Raw genomic sequence first — 23,141 nt, 5'->3', positions numbered from 1 at the left:
CCCAAGTTATTCCATATTCTTATACTCTTTCTTTTAAATGGTGACACTTCCCCTAAATTGTTAACACACAGCTGTGGTTTCCATCTCAACTGACCCATTTGGCAGGAATGACAGGCTGCAAATTGTGATCTGGGCCAAAATCATATGATTTTTTATCACTGCTATCTTGAGCATACACCTGTTACAGACACCACCAGGTGTTAGGCAACAGATGTTCCTGGAATTCACAAAGAAAAACAGGTAACTGTCCCTCTATGCTTCTTAGCATAAAAACACAATGATATCCATTAATATACTTTAATTGAAGGGACCAGAGGGTCAGCCTACATGATAGCATGTGTGTATTTTGTTCCAAGCAACTCAGTACAGCATAGAATATAGGGGGCCTTTTGAAAGTGTTAACATTGCTCTTAATAAATTATGTCTCTATGGCAGTGCTTTTTTCAAAGTGCTATACAGGGACCACATGCATCAGAATTATTTGGGCTGCATATTAAAATGCAGATTTCTGGGCCAGTTTCAGAAATTCAGAGTAAGTAGGTCTGGCATTTAATCACTTCCCCAAAACACACTGGAAATAATACTAGCATCTCATCCTTCCACACAGCTCCCCCACTCCCTGTTCTTTCTTCTAGGTAGTTTGGATTCCAAATCAGAGCTACATAAACTCTGCTCTTGCCAGGGACTAGGAATCAGCTCAGCCATCAGCATCACCACCCCACTCCCCACTCACCAGTCCTGCTGAAGCTGTAGGGATACAAAATCCAAGGGTGAAGCAAAAAAAGTCTGAAGAATTGCCTCAAGCAAGCGTCAGTGATAGGCTCTGACTTGAAGGCAAGGTAGCTGGGAAGACCAGAAGGTCATAGATGCAAGGGAGTGTGGTAAGTATGGTGGGAAGGGGAGCAGCCAGGCCAATATCCCAGGGCAGCAGGCTCTGGCTGCCTCGCACTGCAGTGGGGCCTAGTTTCAAGACCCAGGATGGGTTTCAAGACCAGATCATACCCTTTTGTTATTGGCTACTGAGAAAATTAAAAGGATTATACATTGAGATATTCAGAGTGTGTTAAGAAGTTTACAATAGAAGAGGGAAGTCTTGAGTCAAAAAAATTTTACCTTAAAATTTAATATATGACCTATCACTCAATAAAGATTTAGTTCTTACTATTTAATCTGTTACATTTAAAATTAATTCCTTTGTGTTTTCAGAATCATTCATCTTATTCATTCAATGAATAGTTATCAATGACTGCAGGAGATACAATGCTAAGCAAAAACTGACTTGGTTCCTGCCCTTATGGGGTTTCTATTCCACTAGAGAAGAGAATCATTGAGCAAATAGTTACATAAACAAAAGCATAACTACAAACTGCATTAAATGTCCTGATAATGAGCCTTGTGGTGTTATAAGGACATATTACAGGAGAAGCTCACCTAGTCTGGGAAGAAGGGCCAGGAAGGTGTCTCTGGAGAATTGACATGTGACCTAAGAAGAGAAGAATGCATAAAAGTTAACCAGACTTGGTGGGGGAGAGTGGGAGCATTTCAGACAGAGGGAATAACATGTGCAAAGACCCTGAAGTGGACCAAAAATGTCCAAATGAAAGAAGGCAAGTATGCCTGATACAAAGAGTGAAGAGAAGAAGATTAACATGAGTCTGGAACTTCAGACACAGACCAGACTTTGCAGCACCTTGCTGGTCTTGCTAAGTAGATAGTTCTTTAGCTATGAAAAATGAGAACCACGGAAGCATTTAGGCAGGTGATGGTGTTGTCAACTTAGACTGCAATGTCAAGAGCAGATGAAGAGGGCTAAAGCTGGATGTGGGACCAGTCAGGGTTCTATGGCACTAGGTTAGTTAAGACATAACAATGGCTTGGGCAAATGAGGTGGCTGTGGAGACTGAGAGAAGAGGATGGTTTTGAAACTCATCTCAGAGATATCAGTGACAAGACTTAATAATGGATGGGACACTGTTGAAGGAAAGAAAGGGATGAGTCAAGGATGATGCCCAGGTGCCTGATTTGTACCACTAAATGCAGGATTGTGTCCTTCACTGATGGAGGGAGGGTGCATTTAAGAGGACTGGGTTTGGAGGGGCAAATGCAGTTGGCTCTTACACAACATGAATTTGAACTGCACAGGCCCACTTACATGTGGATTTTGTTTAAAAAATATGGTACTATAAATGTATTTTCTGTTTCTTATGATTTTTCTTAATAACATTTTTCCCTTTAGCTTACTTTATTGTAAGAATGCAGTACATAATACATACAACATATAAAATATGCTAACTGTTCATATTTATCAGTAAGGCTTCTGGTCAACAGTAGGCTGTTAGCAGTTAAATTTGGGGGGAGTCAAAAGTCATATGCACATTTTCAACTGCACAGGGGTCTGCACACTTAACTCCTATGTTATTCAAGGGTCAACCACAATTGAGGTACCTTTAGGATGTATTTAGTTTGAAGTGCTTTTGAGACATCCAAGTGGAGACCTTGAGTAGGCAACTGAGGTTTAGCAGTCCATCCATACTTTGGTGACAAGTGAACTTACAAGCGTGGATGAGATCTCTCAGCGATTCCATATAAACCAATGGCAATATAGCATAGTGGTTGAGAACAGGGGTGTTGGAGTAAAACTGTCTTGATTTGCAACCCAGCTTTGTCACTTTCTAGCTGTGCAATCATGAAGAAATTACTCAAATACTCTAACCCAAATTCTCATATTCTATAAAACAGAGACAATAATATTCCCTATTTTATAACACCATTGGGAGTATTAAGTGGCAGGATGGATTTAAAACTCTTAATATGGTTCTCAGAATCTAGTAACTATTCTATTAACCAGTCATTAAATGTGGACTTTAGTTCTTCCAGAGAGCACACAGAGTTAGTAAGTAGGACCTAGAACTAAGCCTTGATGAAATCCAATGCTTAATGGCTGGGATAAAGAAGGATGAAGAACAACCAATTCATGGTCAGAAACTGTGCTGTCCAAATCTACCCACCAGAGAAACTAAGTCAGCAGCCCCATGTGGAAGTTGCTAGGATGGGTTAACCTTTTCAAAGTGACTAGAAAAGGAGCCCAGAATCCTTGAAAGGAGCCCAAAGTCAAAGGCCTTAAAAGGTCTAAAAATAGAGGGAGATAATAATGCAGAGTCAGGAACAAGCTGGAAATAGGCCTGCGGCAGGTCAGAAACCAGGGAGTTAGGGGCTGGGAAATGGCTGCTAACCATGGGATGCCCAGAGCATCCTATTAAGGGTAGATGAGCAGGATGGGAGAAGCCCCAGTATTTCATAAGATTCTTAAAGTAGATAGATGTCTGCTGCTCAAAATCACCTACCATAAAAATATTTTAAATTGTCCTAAATATAAACAATAAAATAACAGAATTTAATAGCCCTTCTTGTTCAAGTGTTTAAGAGTATCCTACATTATATAAGTTGAGTCATGACACAGTATGAAATTTTGATGCTTACACATTATGTTACATTACTCTTAAAAATACGTATTCTTTGGTATTCTTGATTAGTGTTATTGTTTGAGGATATAATATATCAGACATCAGACAGCTATATTCAAAATGTTCTCAAAATGTTCTTCGATATGATGATAATGACAGTGGTAATAGTGGTGTCATCAGTGTCATTATCAACGTTGTCCAGTGACAATAGGATCCGGTCAAATGTGACACCTGTGTTATGAGAAAAGGTATATATGTATATGTGGGGTGCATGTGGAGGGGGCCTGGGGGTGAGAAGAGAGAAAGTGAGAGAGAGAGAGGAGCATACAATGGCAAGAAAACTTAATTAAAAGCAAATTTGGATTGACACCAAATATATAGCAATAGAATTTGCATTATTAAAGTATTGATATTGGCTCATGCTCCTGTAAGTCTATTCTCATTATTATGATAGCTTCCATTTCTCCCATTAGATTGATGAATTGCTGAAGAAAGCAAAAAAGTGAATTTGTCTCAGTAAGTGAAAATCATTTGATTGAGTATAAATTTCTTTTGGTCCAGCCTCAATACTACAATAGTCACAGGTTGAATATCAAATGGTCTCTAGCCCAGGCTAATCTCAAAGACAACCATGTAAGCTTATTCAAAGGAAGAAACACTATTACTAAAATTTAACAAATATCTTGGGAAATATTTAAATAGGCTAAATCTACCTTAATTTTTTTTCCTGAGTAGGAATGTTGTTCTGAAAGGTCTCAGGCTGACACTGTTTACTTATTGATTGCATATCTCCCATGGTGTTTTCAGCATTACAGTCCCAGGGATCATTTTTGAATGTGGCTTTTAAACTATTTTAATGAGGGCATTATAATGTATTAAAGTCAGGCAGAAAGTGAAAAGTAACTATCTCTCCACACACATCCATAGGCATACATACACTTCAACAATAATCTCTCTTCCTCATCCTCCCCCTACCCTCTCAGCTCCCTCTTGCTGCCCTGACTCTCTTCAGGAATCTTTGGTTTTTACTGGAGTTTCAGAGCAGGGTAAAAATCACTCATTCAATCCTCACCTTCTATTTCCACTCAGTTAAGAACCTGGCAAAAGGAGCAAGTGGAGGATCATAGCACAGTTATCAGCTTTACCAGCAGTAAAGCCAGATTGAATAACACTGCACAATCCAAGCACAGTATCAGCTTTATGTTATGGGCCAAAGAACACAGGGCACTTTGTTACACTTTGCAGAAAGTGCAGCTCCAACCTACTAGTTCTCTGCTCCAGGTCTACACCTGGACACCCACTGGACAATAGCTTCTTATCCAGCCACAAGTGGAGAGGCAAGAACAAGAGTCTTGGCTGGACCCACCAGTGATAAGCTAACCATGTGGATACTTGAGATAGGCACATGCAGCTCCTAGGAGCATTGAGTCAGAGAGACCAAGAGAAAAAGAACAAATGACACAACATTTAAATTTGCCCAATAAAGAAATGTGGCCAAATAGATGGCATGCTGTCCCTACATTCATCAATCAGGAAAACCATCTTCTTCTCAAGAGAAGAACTAAGGAAGCAGGAAGGGGCAGACTATATAGCACCTTTCCCAAGAGGGCCACTGATATTCTAGATCCATGTGGAGAAACTATTATATTTCATTACTTCTCCAATGCAAATAATACACAATTGTTTTCCTTTCATAACAAGCACTGGTTATAGATGACCCAGAAATCCAAGGATAGAAAGGACTTTAATGAGGTAAAGTTTAATTATTCATGTTTACCATTTTGGTGATTATTAACCCTTTTTTCAACTGGCAGTGAAGGATTTCTGGAGATCAGCTAATTCAGTCACTCTGAATAAGCTGATACAGTTTGTTGTAAATGTGTTTTGCTTCACAGACAATAGTGCTGTGATGGAATGGTTAGTCCATGAGTCTGTGAATAAATGAATAAATCACACACCTGTTAAATTGTGTGCTGCACATAATGAAGGGGTTGGGATGTGTTGTTTTTTTTTAAAGCAAAGTGTTGCTTCTTTCCATTTGCTGCTCCTAAACAATTTCTAAATGTAATGTCTTGTACATCTCCCCTTTTAGTGAAGCTCAAAGTACTTCATGGAATATGAATTCTAACTTTATTTATTCTCTCCATTAATTCTCAGAGTTGCAAATACAAACACTGTGATTTGGCATATGAGCATATTAAAATATATCAACATTCTGACCCTGTACCAAGTCATATTGTAAGTAAAATATGGAGAAATAGAGCAATAGTCTGGCTGCCATCATCGGCATGCTGTTCACCTGGGCAGGTACCCTGTGGAAGTATGTAAGGTAGGCAGCATCCTAGAAAAACCCACCTAAGCCTTGGAGCCTCAGGCACCAATTCAGGAATACCCAGTATGGATGAAATCTTCATGCCAGGAATGTGGTCATTGTATCCACTTGGCAGCCAAAGAAAAAAGAAAACCATGAAGCAACTGGGTTTTCAAATCTGTGCATGGATCCCTTCTGAGTCCTCCTCAGTATCTTGTAGCCTTAAAACAATCTCCTCTTCCAGAGTAGGGATGTGTACTCCATTATGAATGAGGACATTACATCTTTAAGCTAAACAATAATTACAACACTGATTTCATCCTACTTTGTACCTATTATTTCCCAAGATATGCAGGGAAAAGACTATAGGCTTTGGAGCCAGACAGTTTAGCTTTAAATTCATGCTCCACATTTTAGTTTTCATTGGCCAAGCTACCTAACTTACCTGAATTTCTTTACTCATCCAAAAAATAGCAGTAAAATTATTATAGAGTAGGGATGTTAGGGGAATTAAATGTGTGTGTGTGTGTGTGTGTGTGTGTGTGTGTGTGTGTAAATAAAACATGTAACACATTTGGATTGAAATAAACTCCTAGAAGTTAGACACTTTTACTGGGCTTTGGCCACTTCATGTATTAACTTATGTATTGGTCCACTTGGTCTACATATATTTACCTATAACAGCATCAAAAGAGGTTTTTTAACTTGAAATATCATAAAGCCAAAAGAAACAGGAGGAGGGAGAAGGAGAGGGAGGGGAAGAGAAAAAGGGAAAGGAGAAAGAAAAAAAGGAACTAAAAATTACTGAATGCCACATTACTAAGATCTACAGTTGCATTGATAAACTACATATACATATACATAATTATGTACAGTGTAGTTCTGATACAATTTATGTAGGGGAACAAAATTTGCCACCCCAAAATATGTCTCCTTAGCATGAAAATTATTTTAGGCTGATTATTTTTAAGACATGGGCTCAAGAAGTTTTTCTTTTTTGCTACTCCCTTAACTGCCTGAAAGAATATAGAGGACCTGCTCCAGGAAGGGAGTTATCACCATAGATAACTACAATATAATATAAACTAGGGGTGGAAGACAGGGAGGAAACTAGCAAAGTCAGTTTGCTAAAATTCCTTCTTGTGTTCCATTGCTTCTGTATAACCCAGCAAACATTTGTTTACCAAACATTTACTCTTCCTGTCAATTGTCTTTATTCTTTTCTGTGAATTGTCCCGGCTCCATTCCCCCTCTTCCCCCACTTCCCCCTCCTTAGCTCTAGATGCCATATAAGCCTCAATTGCCTGACTGCCTGTGGCCTTCATATTCTTATGGAGCCACCAGCCATATGTAATTAAGTTTGATTTTCTCTTGTTCATCTCATGTCAATTTAATTGTCTCATGTCAATTTAATTTTTAGACCAGCCAAAAGAATCTTGAAGGGTAGATAAAAATTCTTCCTCCCCAACAGTTGGTGTAGTCAACAGGATAAACTTTAACTGACTGAATGCTGCTCACTCCACGACTGCTGCAGCTGAGAGATTCTGGAACTTCTAACAAAAGGCCAGCAGAAGGTAAGATTCTTACCACACCAGTCTCCCGATCTGTGCCTGCAGGGTCTAATGGAAGCAAGAGTAGTGAGAGTCCTTTTCTTTATCTAATTTAGATTAGGAGAAAATATTTATGGAACTATTTCCTTGGGTATAGTGACTTTGGCAAAAATTTTTTATGAGTATTGTTATTTTCTAATGATCCTTTTCCTCCCAGAGATGGTCACTGTTTGTTGTTGTTGTTGTTGTTGTTATTGTTTTTTTTTTTTAACGTTTATTTATTTTTGAGACAGAGAGAGACAGAGCATGAACGGGAGAGGGTCAGAGAGAGGGAGACACAGAATCTGAAACAGGCTCCATCCAGGCTCTGAGCTGTCAGCACAGAGCCCGACGCGGGGCTCGAACTCACAGACCGTGAGATCATGACCTGAGCCGAAGTCGGCCGCTTAACTGACTGAGCCACCCAGGCGCCCCGTTGTTATTGTTGTTGTTGTTGTTGTTTTTGTCTCTGTTTTTTGTGTCATTTGTCACAAGAAATGGTGAACCACAGTTCTGATTAAGTTTTCCACTCATCTTTTTCTATGTATTGAGAGCTTAGTTTTATGACCAGTGAGAATATTCTCTCTGGTATCTGCCATCTAGAGGATGTTTATACTGGCATGCATCTGGCAGGCAGCCCAATAGATTGTGGATCCAATAGCCAGCATTCTTTTTGTCCAAATGTGCCAGTCTCAGGGGAATTTGTCATAAGGGGATCCAGTTCATAAAGGTCCTTTTCCATTTCAACCTTCATTGTCACTAATTTGGCCAGACAGAAATGTGGGTTGCACTTTATTTGCAGCTAGATAAGGCTGGACAGAAATCTGAGTGTCACTCCATTTGTGGCTAGATCTTTCTTAGGCTAAATTTAGGAGCAAACTTTCTGGATCTTCTGAGGACTGTTTGTTTTTGTTTTTCACTCTCCTTTGGGGACATGTCTTACATCCATGGTCAAGCCATAAACAGGCTTAGTGGTTTAAGTCACTATTGAGATTAATATAAGATTCTTCTCATCAATGGCCAGACAATGGATCTCTTCAGTTGACTGTATTTGAAAGAAAAAGTTTTGGAGAGCTCCCATCCTAAACAATTGTCTTATTGGTATAATGGCTAGCCTTACGGACCCACTTAATAAGATGAAAGAACAGAAATTTGACATAGAACAAAAATCAAAGTCCACTCAGATCCCCTCCTATTTGCCTTCAGACATTTGCAAGTATTGTAAAAAAAAAAAAAAAAAACAAAAGAAAAAAAAAAAAAAAATAATAAAAACAACTGTCTTTATCTCAAAAATTTTTCAAAAAAACTAAAAAAAAAAAAAAAAAAAAAAAAACAAATCAACTCTATAGGCAATCCAAAGTCCATCCATGCCTTTTTACCAATTCTAAAACCTCACCAATTCATCTCAAAAGGTTTGTCAATTATTGGCCTTAGGAAACCAAAGTCCTTCTTGGAGGAACTTGTATTCTTTTTCAGTCTCTTGAAAAAATAAATCTTACCATGTCTTTGAAATGTAACACCCCAGGAGGTATCTAAAACAATGTCCACACTTACCTAAGACTAAAGGAAAAGAAAAGAAAAGGAGTTTTTTTAAAAATACAAACTACAAAAAGGGCTCTCTTTCCCAAACTCTAGACCATAGCCTCCTTAAGATTACTTACAGGGACAAATACAAATCTTAAAAGTCTTCTCTACAAATAGTAAAAGATTTTAACCATTTTAGTGAGTAACGTAAATTATCCCAACTATTATTTAGAAACTAGTAATTCTATATTGTTTCAACACAGAAACAATAACAGGGAGCCTAGGTGGCTCATTCAGTTAAGCGTCCAACTCTTGATTTTGGCTCAGGTCATGCTCCACACTGAGCATGGAGCCTGCTTGAGATTCTCTCTCGCTCTCTCTCGCTCTCTCTCTCTCTCTTTTCCCTTCTCCCCAGCTCATGTGCACTCTCTCTCTCTCTAAATGTAATAATAATAATAATAATAGAACTATAAAATCTCTGTGCTTGTCTATATGTATGTCTATGTCTATATATTAAAAATACAGTGTTTTTCTACTTCTAGATGGCATTACCAAAATTAATTTGTAAAAGAGCTCTCTATTTAACTGGCTTAAAGAAAATTAAACACTTATATAAATTTAGTATTCATAAAAAATTCTCAAAAATAAAATAGAAATTTAATCCAAATGAATTTCAGGTTTATACGGTTCAGAAAAATATTCAGTATGAAAGCCAACTTAAGGTTGTTAGTTTTGTTAAAATAGGCATGTCTTAGAGTTATCACCATTCACTATAATAGAGACATACAACTTTTTATTCTACTTGTGTCTATTAGTCAAATAAGTTTGTTATCTCTGTTGTAAAATTTGTCAGCAAAAAATAACTTAGAATGATGGCTGATTTTGTCCAATGTCTCATAAAGGTTTCATGGGTAATCTAAACATAATTTTTGGGAGCAAATGATTTAGAGAGATGTGAGATAAGAGTTTGCAGGTGAACTTTTTAGCAAAAATTATGTTTTACAGTATGTGTACTTAAAAATAATTTCCAGGGAGCCTGGGTGACTCAGTAGGTTAAGCAGCTGACTTCGGCTCAAGTCATGACCTTGCAGGCCATGGGTTTGAGCCCTGTGTCGGGCTCTGTGCACATAGCTTAGAGCCTGGAGCCTGCTTGGGAGCCTGGTGGGAGCTGGTGTCTCCCTTTCTCTCTACCCCTCCCTCACTTGTGCTCTCTCTGTCAAAAACAAACATTAAAAAAATAATAATAATAATAATTTCCAAAATCTTTTTGACAACCTGAAACTTAAGAATTTTGCTTAGTTAAGTTAAATGAGGGAAATTTATTGAATACCTAGATCATCTCCAAAGAAGATAAAATAATGAAACATTAACTACTAAACATAGGTTTATCTACTTTTGGCTTCCTTATTACAGAAAAATTAAGATAAATTTGGGTCTGTTAACAAATATGTTTTATGAAGATGCATGTTTCTAGAAATTATGAAATGTATTCATAAATTTGCCAACCTAAAGAATGCTGATAAACCTAAAGAATGGGAAAAGATATTTGCAAATGACATATTGGATTCAGGGCTAGCATCCAAAATCTATAGAGAACTTATCAAATTTAACACCCCAAAAACAAATAATCCAGTTAAGAAATAGGCAGAAGACATGAACTGACACTTCCCCAAAGAAGACATCCAGATGGCTAACAGACACGTGAAAACATGCTCAACATCACTCATCGTCAGAGAAATACAAATGAAAACCACAATGAGATACCACCTCACACCTGTCGGAATGGTGAAAATTAACAACAGGAAATAGAGGGTGTCAAGGATGCAAAAAAAGGGGAATCCTCTTACTCTGTTGGTGGGAATGCAAACTGGTGCAGCCACTCTGAAGAACACTATGGAGGTTCTTTAGAAAGTTAAAGATAGAACTACTCTATGACCCAGCAATTGCACTACTAGATATTTATCCAAAGAATACAAAAATACAGATTCAAAGGGGCACATGCACCCCAATGTTTATAGCAGCACTATCAACAATAGCCAAATTATGGAAAGAGCCCAAATGTCCATTGATTGATGAATAGATAAAGAAGATGTGGTATATAAATACAGTAGAATATTACTCAGCCATCAAAAAGAATGAAACTTTGCTATTTGCAACAATATGGATGGAACTAGAGTGTATTATGCTAAACAAAATAAGTCAGCCAGAGAAAGACAAATACCATATGATTTCACTCATACGTGGAACTTAAGAAACAAAGCAGATGAACATAGGAAGAGGGAAGGAAAAATAAAATAAAAAAAGTAAGCCAAACTATAAGAGACTCTTTTTTTTAATTTTATTTATTTATTTTTTAATGTTTGTTTATTTTTGAGAGAGAGAGAGACAGAGTGTGAGCTGAGAAGGGGAAGAGAGAGAGACACAGAATCTGAAGCAGGCTCCAGGCTGTCAGCACAGACCCTGACATGGGGCTCGAACCCACGAACTGTGAGATCATGACTTGAGCTGAAGTCTGGCACTTAACCGACTGAGCCACCCAGGCACCCCAAGAGACTCTTAATGATAGAGAACAAAACAAGGGTTGCTAGAGGGGAGGTGGGTGTGAGGATGGGCTAAATGGGTGGTAGGGCATTAAGGAGGGCACTTGTGATGAGCACTGGGTGTATATGTAAGTGATGAATCACTAAATTCTACTCTTGAAACCAATACTACACTATACGTTAACTAACTTGAATTTAAGTAAAATCTTGGAAGAAAAAAAAATAAAGAATGCTGATATAACAATTCCCAATTGATTACTAGTTTTCACTAGATATTAAAGTTTCTAAGAATTAATAATTCTAATTAATATATGTGGTTAAAGCTACTAGAAATAATATGGGAGGTAGAATGTATTTACAAGGAAAGTAGATATACTTTGGGAAGAAAAGTATGAGGTATGAAGTTGTTTTTGTCAAGGAAAATAAAGTAAATTTGTCCTAAAGTAAAACTGGTTATGGAAAAGAGGAAAGCACAAAATCTAATGTAAAAAAGAAAGTTGTACAAGGTTTGTGGAAATGGGATCTTTGAAAAGGAATTTTAATGTAGAGTCCAGCTGGCTAAAATAAAAATAAACTTATTTAAGAATGAGTTTTAATATCAAAAGTACGTTAGTGCACAATTAGAATTTGGTTTTCCTATCTGTTAAAAAAACCAAGTTTTCTTGGACTATTGGTCTGCTCTTTATAATAAGAGATTATAAAGGGTTTCTCTTTTTTCTTAAAGTAATCTGCCTAGAAAACAAAAATGCTGGGTTTTATCAAAATAATGTCCTGTGCTTCATGTTGTCTTAATCAGGTCCTTGATTATTTAAGAAAATGACTCTTCTTAATTTTAAAAGTGCTAAATTTTTCCTTTTTATGGTCATTTAACTTTCTGCATTTGCCTAAAAAATCTTTGTCATCATGGTTAAGTGGATAACTAAGTATTGTTTCACAGAGATTTATGACCCAATTTGACAAAGCGTTTTACATTTTTGATATTTTGACAAACTTCTCAAAAATCAAAATCTAGATGAAGTCTTTTTGACTTCAAAATAACTTTGGGATTTCTTAGATGGTTCCTGAGAAATCATAAAAGATTTGTTCTTTCTCCTTACTAAAGATTTAGATATTAAACTAATATCTTATTTGATATTGAGTAGGTGTATTTGATATGTTAAATTACATAGGAAGCAGTGTCAAGTGCCTATATTGTAATAGGTAAATATTATTAATGTAAGTGTTCTAGAAATTGCATAAAATTCTTAAAATTCTTAAATATCCTGGTATAATGTTATCAATCATAATTCTAGTTATATCTTAAAATGTTGTGTCATAGAAATAACCAAATTTCTTCATCAGTTGCATTGTAATGAACTCTAATCAGACCCTTAACCATACTACCTTTAAGCTTTTTTTATTTATTCATTTATTCAGATGCTTTTACAAAAAGAATTCCTACAAAAATGCTCATCGTAATAAAAATTCATGGAAAAGCCTGTAGAATAACAGGTTTCTGATAACTTTAAGACCATAAAACCGAAGTGGATAAGAATTTCCAGAACTAATGGAAAAAACTGGATTCCAGCAGAACAAAATAATATGGGGCTGAATGCAACTGATAAGAATAATTACAATTTTGGTGATGTTTATTGCTGATTTTTAAAAATGTTTTGCTTTCAGGGCACCTGGGTGGGTCAGTCAGTTAAGTGTCTGACTTTGGCTCAGGTCATGATCTCACAGCTCATGAGTTCGAGCCCCATGTCAGGCTCTGTGCTGACAGCTCAGAGCCCGGAGCCTCCTTCAGATTCTGTGTTTCTGTCTCTCTCTGCCTCTCCCCAGCACGCATGCACGCACACACACACACACACACACACACACACACACACACTCAACAATAAATAAACATTAAAAAAATTAAAATGTTTTGCTTTCTAGATTTAAGCATATTTTTTCTCTTGAGCTAACTATGACTTACAGCAATTTGATAAAGTGTATCTTTGAGAACAAACTGACACAATTGGAAACACTGGTTATATTACCAAGGCTTTGACTGGAATGTCATAGTTGAGACAGATGGGTATAGACTCAGACGTGACCAGACAGCTTTAAGGAACTAAGGTTGACTTTATGGAGCCAATACAGCCCCTTGGAAATATGAACCTGATACCTTGCCTACGGAGTTTCCAGTAGCATTCCCAAGTGAATAAAAAGATTACTTGCTAGCAGCTGCAGGAACCTCAAAAGGAATTAACCCAAATCTATAGATATTGCACGCAAAGTCTGATGGTAAGTATTTGGCTTGGCTTCTTAGGCTCAAGAGGCTGATAAAAGTTCAGTCTCAAGATTCTTTATAAAAAGTTCCAGCAAAGCAGATTTAAAAGAGTCTATATGGAAAAAAAAAATTAATAAATAAATATAAAAGCCTAAATGATCAATTACTATCCTTGCTGTACTTACACAGATAATCAGGCCAGGCTTAGTAAAATTAGACTTATTTTGCAAACAGATTAGTATTGTTTTGGCTACCTTTGGTAGGAATGAGGTGGGAGGTATTGGAAACGCTGTTCCAATAGCACACCTTTGTGGATATTAAATTCTAATACTGTTCATTTTAAACTGGACTACATTATGAATTCTTCTAGTTTCCTCTGATACCTGGCTACAACTCTCTAAACTAACATTTTCAATTTTTCTCCCACCCTTTTGACTTGCAATCATTGAGAACTAAAACTGCCTTTTCCTAAAGCCGCACAAACTGAATATGAATGCTTTGATACAAACTTCAGAGAAATTACCAAAGCAGCATGTTCATAGCAGTTGTTGTGTGGCCACTCAGAAAGATTACCAGAGACATTAAAACTGCAAACCAGGAAAATATATAAGATTGCCACTGCTTGCCTTCATTTCATCTAAAAATGCTCTAAGCCAAACATCTATAAATCTTCTTGACTGGCTATCTTCAGAACTCAGAAACTGGGTTTATAATTTGCTCCAATCATTAACCATTGCTTTATTTCTGTATAAATTTCCATATAAATTAAAAAAATTTTTTTTTAATTTTCCACATAGATGTCTCTTATTTAATACCTGACTACTTGAACCATAGGCCTAACTTTGGGAGCACACCTCCATCACTGCCTCCTGAAATGAGTTTAACTGAACTGACTGACCTACTGTTTGGACTAAGAGACTGGTTCGATGAGAGGAAACAATCTACCAACTAATTTCTGGACTTTGGAACTTCCAGTTACAAAGGCAGGACTATAGAGGAATAAAATTTGCCACCCCCAAAATGTGTCTCTTTGGCATGTGGATTATTTAGTCTGATCACTTTTAAGAAACAGAAGGCTCAAGAAATTTTTCTTTTTTGCCACTCCCCTAACTGCCTAGAAGAATATAGATAGAGGACCTGCTCCAGGAAGGGAGCTATCACCATAGATACCTATAGTGTAATATGAACTAGGGGTGGTAGACAGGGAAGAACTTAGCAAAGTCTGTAATAATTTCTATGTCCCATTATTTCCGTATGGCCCAGCAAACATTTGTTTACTCTTTTCCATTTTCCTGTGAATTGTCTTTCTTCCCTTTGAAGTCCCAAACCTTTACTCTCTTCTTCTTATCACTGAATGGCATAGAAACCTCAACTGCCAAACTGCTGTGGGCCTCATATTCTTCTGGAGTCCCTCTAGCTATGTAACTAAATTTGATTTTCTCCTGTTAATGTGTTTCATGCCACTTAAAGTCTTAGACCAGCCAAAAGAATCTTGAAGTGTAAAGAAAAAATTTTCCTCCCCAACAGTTACACTTCCTCCTAAGAACTGAAGACTCCCACAGGATTTATAGAGAATGCCATGACACTTTCTGTATAATTTCCATATATTAGAGGTGTCTGTGGTTCTAGAAGATCAAGACTATACTCCTTAACCACTTACATTCAATGCTGAGTAGCTTTATAAAGCATTTAAAGGGATACTGAAATCTGTACCTGTTACCTTAGGTGGCATTTTCAGAGGTTTGTCAGCAAGGTCCTCTAGCATTATAAAATAACTAAGTAGGAGACATTAATGAAAGCCATCTGAATTCCAAAATATTTCATGCCTCTTCCCTCACTCTATCACTTTTCTAGAGGTCTGAAATTCTTAGCATTGTTCATTCAGTCTTCAATCCACAAGTATTTATTGAGGTCCTCCAAGTATTTTTTGTTTGTCTACACCCAATGAGGGGCTTGAACCCACAACCCTGAGATCAAGAGTTGCATGTTCTTCCAACTGAGCCAGCCAGGTGCCCTGAGATCCTTCAAGTATTTAATCACAGATCTATGTAGTAGGAATTCATATAATGGTATATGTATATGAATATACGTCTATACACTCACAGAGCTCACAGTTGAACTGCAAGAGAGACAAACAAATAATCACAATAATGGGTGCTAAGTGCCATGACAGAAAAAGTACACCTTGCTTAGGAGTCTTACTGGGAACATCTAGCCTGTGGAGATGGAGGGAGCCTGGAGATACTTCCTGGAGGAAGTGGTATTTTAACAATCCTATGGTGCCACTCTTTTGAACTAGGCATTTATTTACTCTTGTTAAAATGCAAACCACTTATTCAGAAGAAAAAGACTTTTAGATTAAAACAAACATAAAAACTGTGAGCATTAGGAAAGATTAATGTCCACAAACTGAAGCCCTGGGCTTAATTTTCCTTTTGTAGCCATCTAAAATTTAACAATTTTAATATTTATTACCTCAAGGCATGCTTCTGTGGGGGAATTTTGCGTCTGCATAGAGTTGGGTGCCTAGGGGTGAGGATAGGGCTTACAAGCCTCAAGACACTGAAACAGGATGCAGGCTAAACCAATAATTTTCCCTACATTAAAGTTTTGCTAAAAGCCTACTCTACTTTCGAACTAGTCCTTGCAAGTCCCACTCATCACGGAAAATGCTTCAACTTAGCTTCTAGATAGTGAAAGTGAAGTGTGAGAGGAAAAATATCTTCATAAAATCTGACAATATGTCTAAGGTAGTTGTGCGCCAAGACAAGCTTGGCTGGAAAAATCCATCTTGTTTTCCTAAAGGTTATCTCTATGACCCCTCCTTCTATGTAAATTGTTTATAACTGCGTGATTCTAAAATTCAACATAAAAATTGGTCATTCATTATTTGATTACATGAACATGTGCTGGCATCTACATTACTCATTCCTATAGCATTTTAGAAGTGCCAGTAAATGAGTCTCCTATTTATTTCTAGAAAAGCTTTCAATTAAACATCACTGCAGCACAAGTTATACAGGCACTCTAGGATATAATAAAATCTCTAACCCTAATCTCAACCTGTGTCTTTTTTTAATCCAATTCAAAACATTTCTCAAGTGATTTGTTTCCAAACAACAGGAAGTTTGGTCTTGTGAAAATGAAAAGAAGTGACTAGCAACTAAGAATTTTCACTCTACTCCTTTTCCTGCTGGGAGACATGTGAACTCTGTGAGCCAGGATCTCTATCTCTCCTCCTGATAGTGGGGTGTTTGTGTGTGTGTGTGTGTGTGTGTGCATTTGTGTGTGTGTGTAGGTGAGTGCATGCATGCACACATGCTCTTATGTTTGGAATGAAGAGAGATTAAGTTTAGAGTTCCCACTTTTGCTGTGGGGCAAAGATCTGTCCCTGGTGTTCCAACATGAAAGTGTGGAAGTGAGGCATGCTTCATAGAAATTATAACAAAGATCTGAATAACATTTTACACTTTCACTTTTATTTTATCCAAACATCAAACCTCTGAGGAAAGGAGGTTAGTTACAGATGCTTCTCTGTTTACAGACTTTCAACCTATGGATGTTCACAGATAAAAATAAAGCTCTCCTATGAGAACACACTACATGGTACCAGCAGATAATGTTTGCTGCTGCCTTTTGGATTATAAAACTGCACTTTTTGCCATCAATACATTTTGCTGTTTTTGTGTTTATTTTGAGACATTTTTTCCAAACATCATTAACCACATCAGGTCTAATCAGTCCAAGAGCAGTGGTAGTGTTAGACGCCCTTGTCAAGATATATAATTACCATGGAAACAGAAGAGATTTTTTAAAATTAAAAGTGGTCAGAAAAGGAAGAATTTTTCACGTGAATATTGAATGAATTATTCAAGAGTAGAAATGATTCTGAAGGACAAAGAACAAATCATGGAAAGTACAAAAGTGCTGTTCCTATGCCAATGGGCAATACCAACAAGAGAATGGAATAGGGACACTGTTGGAATCTCATGTTAATTCCAGAAGGGGCCAAGCATCAGAGAAGTTTAAGGATTAGCAGATGAGGCCCTGCTGCTAAAACTCTAGTCTCTGGCCTCTTCCAATGTGTTTTCCATCTACACAAGGGGTGAGGTGGTGAGAATGGAAGCTGGGCTGCTAAAGCAGCCCCAGACACTAGGAGACCCCCCAAGGAAGGCAATTGTCTTCCTCCAGAGACTTCCAGTAGATGCTAATTAGGATGATTTGGGGGAAAACATGTCACTCACTCAATCTTTCTTTGTGCCAAGCATTATTCGCTTAGCTAGGCCCACATGACATAGGAGATGTATGAACAAGAACACTAGCCTTAATTAAAAGCTTTAAGAAACTGATTCATGCTCCTATTCTTGGAAATGCATTTGGGACTGCAAGCTTAGTCACTTTGGACTTTTCAACAAATAGACTCACTTACAACTTGATTGTAAGTAGAGGAGTTTCTATATTAGTATTTCTAGTCTACTGATGAGGAAAGTGAGCTTTGGAGAGGTTAAACAGACTTGCTCTAAGAAGTCAGAAGTGGAATAAAAATTCAGTTCAGCTGTTGACTTCAAACCAGAGTTCTCTTCTACTTCATCTTAATTCTTTATAATATGGTTGAACATTCTATCCTATAGATGGACCAAAAACTAATTCCCCAAATTTCCCTCCTTTAGCTCCTAGAAGCAAATGGTGTTCAACACCCTAGATTATCTTTTTTTACATATGATGAGACAAACTTTCTAGCAACCCACAAAGTATGTTACTAAAATATGGTATCATGATCTAAAATTAACACATTATTAGAGTTTACCAAGGACTTAATTCTCTATTCTAATAAGAAGCCTGAATAGCACCAAAGGATTGTCACTTTGGCATGTGACCTACTTAAAGACATAGAGATAGTTTGGAACTTCTGGAATTTGTAGTAAATATGCTGTACATTTTGAGTGTTGTTAATCATGGGAAGCCTAGAGATTTCAACTTCTGACATTTGCACCTTTAAGTATAATTCATTGTCCATTTAATTTTAGAATTCTCATTTTAGTTTGTGGTGAGTTGTTGGGTTAATCCTATCGTGAGTGCTAATGTGTTAACAGTATCTTTGGTCAAAATTATCCAATGACTAGATTTTAAGACATAGGTCCACAGAAGCTCAAAATAAGAATTTATTTTGCTAAAGCTGTTATATGTAGAATCGACCCTTACTCAACAAAAGTACTTGTAAAGAGACACATTATTATTTTTATGAAGTTTTTTTTTTTATTGGAAAGTGGGAAAAAGCAGAAGAATGAACACAGAGTATTTTCACCTTTGCTCAAAAACATCTGAGCATCACTTTAACCTCTAAAATATGATTACTGCTAACCTTTAAGTATAAATGCCATTGACTACTGGCTACCTGTTCAAGAACCGCTCCTAATCCCTTTTTCCCTGCTGCCTCCCACCATAGAGGTTGGAAAATGAAGTATGTGCTTTCTTCATTTTTCTTAAAGCTGGAGATAGGCACATGATCTTGTCTGCCCATGAGATGAAAATGGAAGTCTTCTGGGGGAGGCTACTTAAATAGCTTTACTTTCCTGCTGAATGGGGGTACCCCATTTCCACATTCCCCTGGCATTGATGACATGCTTGTAATTACAACAGCCATTCTGGAACCATGAGGAAAATAGCAACAGGATTATGGGGATGCATTGTTAAAACCCTGAACCTATGCTGGCAGTTGCCTACCTACAAATTTCTTATTATGCAAGAAAAAAATAACCCCTATTTATTAAGGCCAATGGGTGTTGTTTTGTGTTAGGATTCAAAAGCATTTTCACTAATGCTTATGTACAAGCAAGTAGGAATTTAGGTGTTGACTTTTGTGTATAATTCTTATTTGTAACATTGCTTTTGGGTGAGGGGAATATTCTGACTTATAAATAAAAAATTTGGAGCATAACTCCCTTAAAGGATAAACAAGTCCAAGTGTTCATTTTCATTATGTCTCCCTTACCTCCATGCTCTTGCTAGCACTCACACACACATTTGTGCACACACACCTGCTCAAAGACCTATATTTGCCCCTATTACCTAGTGCTGGGATGATAAATTGGTTTCATCTCAGGCACCAACATTGATAGATTGGTAGTGGCTGTCTGGATCACTATGCTGAGAATAATTTTGAGGCAGACAACACAACTCATGAGGAAGAGTGTTGTGATCAATCGGCTAAGTCTTCCATGAATGTGAAAAATGGGCTGGCAGCACCTGTATTTTCTAATAGTTGATCTGATCCAGGGTATCAAATTTTAATTGCTCAACCTACTACCATCCTTTCTCTTCTCTTAATCCTGTTGATAGGAATTTAGCATTTCAAGCTGGGACATTCATAGTCCTTATGTGGGCTATAGTTTACTAACTAGAAAGTGAAGGTATCCTAAATAAAACAATATCCACCTAGGGTACTTAAGTTGGAATTGTAAAGAAATTCCAATTAAGAAAAATTTAATATACACTGTGCTGGCCATGGGGGTGTACCATTTCCTCTCTCTTAAGAAAGAGCTTGCAATTCAGCTGTAAGAAGTGCAATTAGCTGACAACATCCAATACAGTTCCTGCACAACTCACCTCAACTTTCAAGCCAAGGCCATGTGCATGTCTAGGCAGACCCAGACATTGAGCATGGTGGAGATAGGGAGGTTACATCCTGGCCATTTATAGCCAATGCAGGGCTCCACTACAGGCAATCTCTGTTCTGGAACTCATGTAGTATTGGCTAAGTCTTCATAAGATTTGTGTCATTATATCATCTGTCTGAGACATTCCTAACTTGATTCTGCTTCTTTCTGCCTTTCCTTTCACAAGTGCCATTCAAGCATCCCTGCCCTACTCTGCTCCTTCCCCCTTTATCTTTCACAAGTGGTACTCCGTCCTCTTCACACACACCCAATTCCATCAGTGTTTCCTGAAGGACCCAAGCTGATACACACACCTACTCTGGATATGGCTACTTAGATTTACAGGCATTTATATTAAATGTACAACATTCCACAAGACACAATGTGCTCTATTGGCTTTGGCACTAGGGAGTGCAGATTAAAATCCCAGACACTTATCAATAAGTGACATCAAATTAGTGTTCTCATTTTTATTTTTTTAAGTTTGTTTGTTTGTTTATTTTGGGGGAGAAAGAGATCACGTGTGCAGGGAAGGAGCAGAGAGAAAGGGAGAGAGAGAATCCCAAGCAGGCTCTGCACTGTCATGAACTATGAAATCATGACCTGAGCCAAAATCAAGAGTTGGACGCTTAACCAACTGAGCCACCCAGGTACCCCATGTCCTCATCTTTAAAATAAGGATGCTAATGGTGATACTTGATGGGACTGTGTGAGGACTAAATGAGATGATAACATGAAATTGATTTCTAAACCATTAAGCAGTACATACATTTTAGTTATCACTATTGTTATTATTATTCCAAGTAATCTTAAATATCACTTACCAGCTGATCAATTAACATTTTTTTTTTTTTTTTTTACAAATCTTTATTGTGCCCTTACCATGACACTGGTGCTGACCTAGGAGATGAGGTGGGCAAAGTCCCTGCTCTGGTGAAGCTTACATTTTCTAAATGAACCAAGTACATACAAATTTCATTTTTAAAATACTAATAAGTTAGCAACAGTTCACAAACAGAGAAGGCCATGTCTGTGTCAGTTCAAGTCTAATTGCAGTTTGGTCTTGTCCCAGGACTTGCCTTTGTTAATGTTTCCTGCTGAACGGCCTTTCTTTCTCTTAGTTTCACCACTCTTGATGCTGTGAATCCTGCAGGAGACTAATGGGCCAGGGATAGCTTCTTACTACACCCAGGGCTCAGTTGGCCCAGCTACTTGCCTTCTACATTTACTATTTTTCTCTTTGTCTTTCTCTTTTTTATGACCCTAACCCCCTTCACCTGAATTTTTGCTACATCTCACCTCTCGGCCCCTATTTCTCTTTTCTTCACTTTCCCATTTCCCCTTTGCTGTCACCCTCAGTGAGAGAAGCTGTTTCTTCAGATGGCCTTGTCCTTTGGTTAGAGAGCAAATCTCCTGGTAGAAAAACAGGAAGACACACCTCTCAGTAAACAAGACCTCTGCTTCTAACATTTCCTGGAGCCTTGTAGCCACAGGAATCAACATGTGTCTCTGAGAGGTCTGTTCACTTCAAATTAACTCAGGGCTCAACGAGGCAAAGAGGGATGTGGCCATCCATTGCAGGCTGTGGTCAGGGCCAGCTGGTTGCTATCCACTGAGAGGCTGGCTGAAATGTAGCTATGCTGAGTGTATAATGTCAAATGTCTGCATAAAAGCAGAACCTTCTGGTCCAAAGTATGAATATGTCATCACATTCTACACCCACTATTTTTAAAATGGATTTTTTTATGGGGCACCTGGGTGGCTCAGTCAGTTAAGTGTCAGGTCTTGATTTCAGCTCAGGTCATGATCTCACTGTTCATGAGATCGAGCCCCACATCAGGCTGTGTGCTGACAGATCTAGTGCTTGGGATTCTCTCTCTCTCCCCTTTCCCCTCTCATGCTCTCTGTCTCTCTCTCAAATGAAACATTAAAAATAAACAAACAAATAAAATGGATTTTTTAATTTTTAACTTAGTGTCTAGAAGCCTATATAGATCAGTGGCTGTCAAATTTTTTGACCATGCTGTACTGTTAGAAATATATATATATATATATATATATATATATATATATGGCACATATATACATATGTATATTTGTACACACACGTATTTAAATATTTGAAACAAAATTTTCACAAAACACTACTTACCCTTACTACATGTGGAGCTCAAATTGTTCTATTTTTTAGTCTATCATAATAGCTTTTTAAAAATGCTGGTCTTGACCCTAGGATTTTTTTATTTTTTGGTGCCATTTGTACTAAATGTGGTAAAGGACACCCTCTTGGACAAATGTTTTTAAATGAATAAAACAAAACTCATAGGATTACAAACATAATTAATTACTTTGAAATACAGTCCCATCCTTGAGCGTCTGGGGGTAGAGGGAGCCACGTCCATGGACCCCAGATTAAGAAACCCTGCATGACTAAATTGATTTCACAACCAACTGCTAAGACAGGACCTGAGGTTTGGAAAATATGGCTGTGGACAAAGCCTCAGAACATTTTGTGGTAATTAGATCTTTATCATCATGTCCTGATTTAAATGTTATTTTTCCTCTCTTTCCCCATGCTCCCACTCCAGTCACATCCCTGACCACTACCCTGCACACATACAGATCTTCAGGTCATGTATCTGGAATGAGATAAGGCACTAGACTACTGTGTCCAGCCCCTTCGATCTCCCCAGCCACACTCTCTGCCCCCTCTGTCCCTGCCCCTCCAGCCCCTGTCTCAGAACTATTGCAATGGTGCCATTATCTCTACAGGCCAGTGCTCACAATTGTGGCTTTTGTGGTT

The 23,141-nt window shown here is 37.6% G+C and overlaps 1 long non-coding RNA gene across 2 annotated transcripts in view; it reads right to left on the bottom strand.

Annotated features, from left to right (window-relative positions):
• LOC125920925 (uncharacterized) overlaps nucleotides 1-23,141 on the bottom strand; it is a 90,526-nt gene that overhangs the window by 33,308 nt on the left and 34,077 nt on the right. For both annotated transcript variants that reach the window (XR_007457253.1, XR_007457252.1), the window contains exon 2: nucleotides 1,432-1,483. This is a non-coding gene — a long non-coding RNA (uncharacterized LOC125920925). The remainder of the gene's footprint in view (nucleotides 1-1,431; nucleotides 1,484-23,141) is intronic.

Source organism: Panthera uncia, chromosome C2 (genome assembly GCF_023721935.1).
Source record: "Panthera uncia isolate 11264 chromosome C2, Puncia_PCG_1.0, whole genome shotgun sequence".
NCBI classification, from domain to species: domain Eukaryota; kingdom Metazoa; phylum Chordata; class Mammalia; order Carnivora; family Felidae; genus Panthera; species Panthera uncia.
Note: the sequence above shows the minus strand (reverse complement) of the source record. Positions and strands in the feature narration are given on the sequence as shown.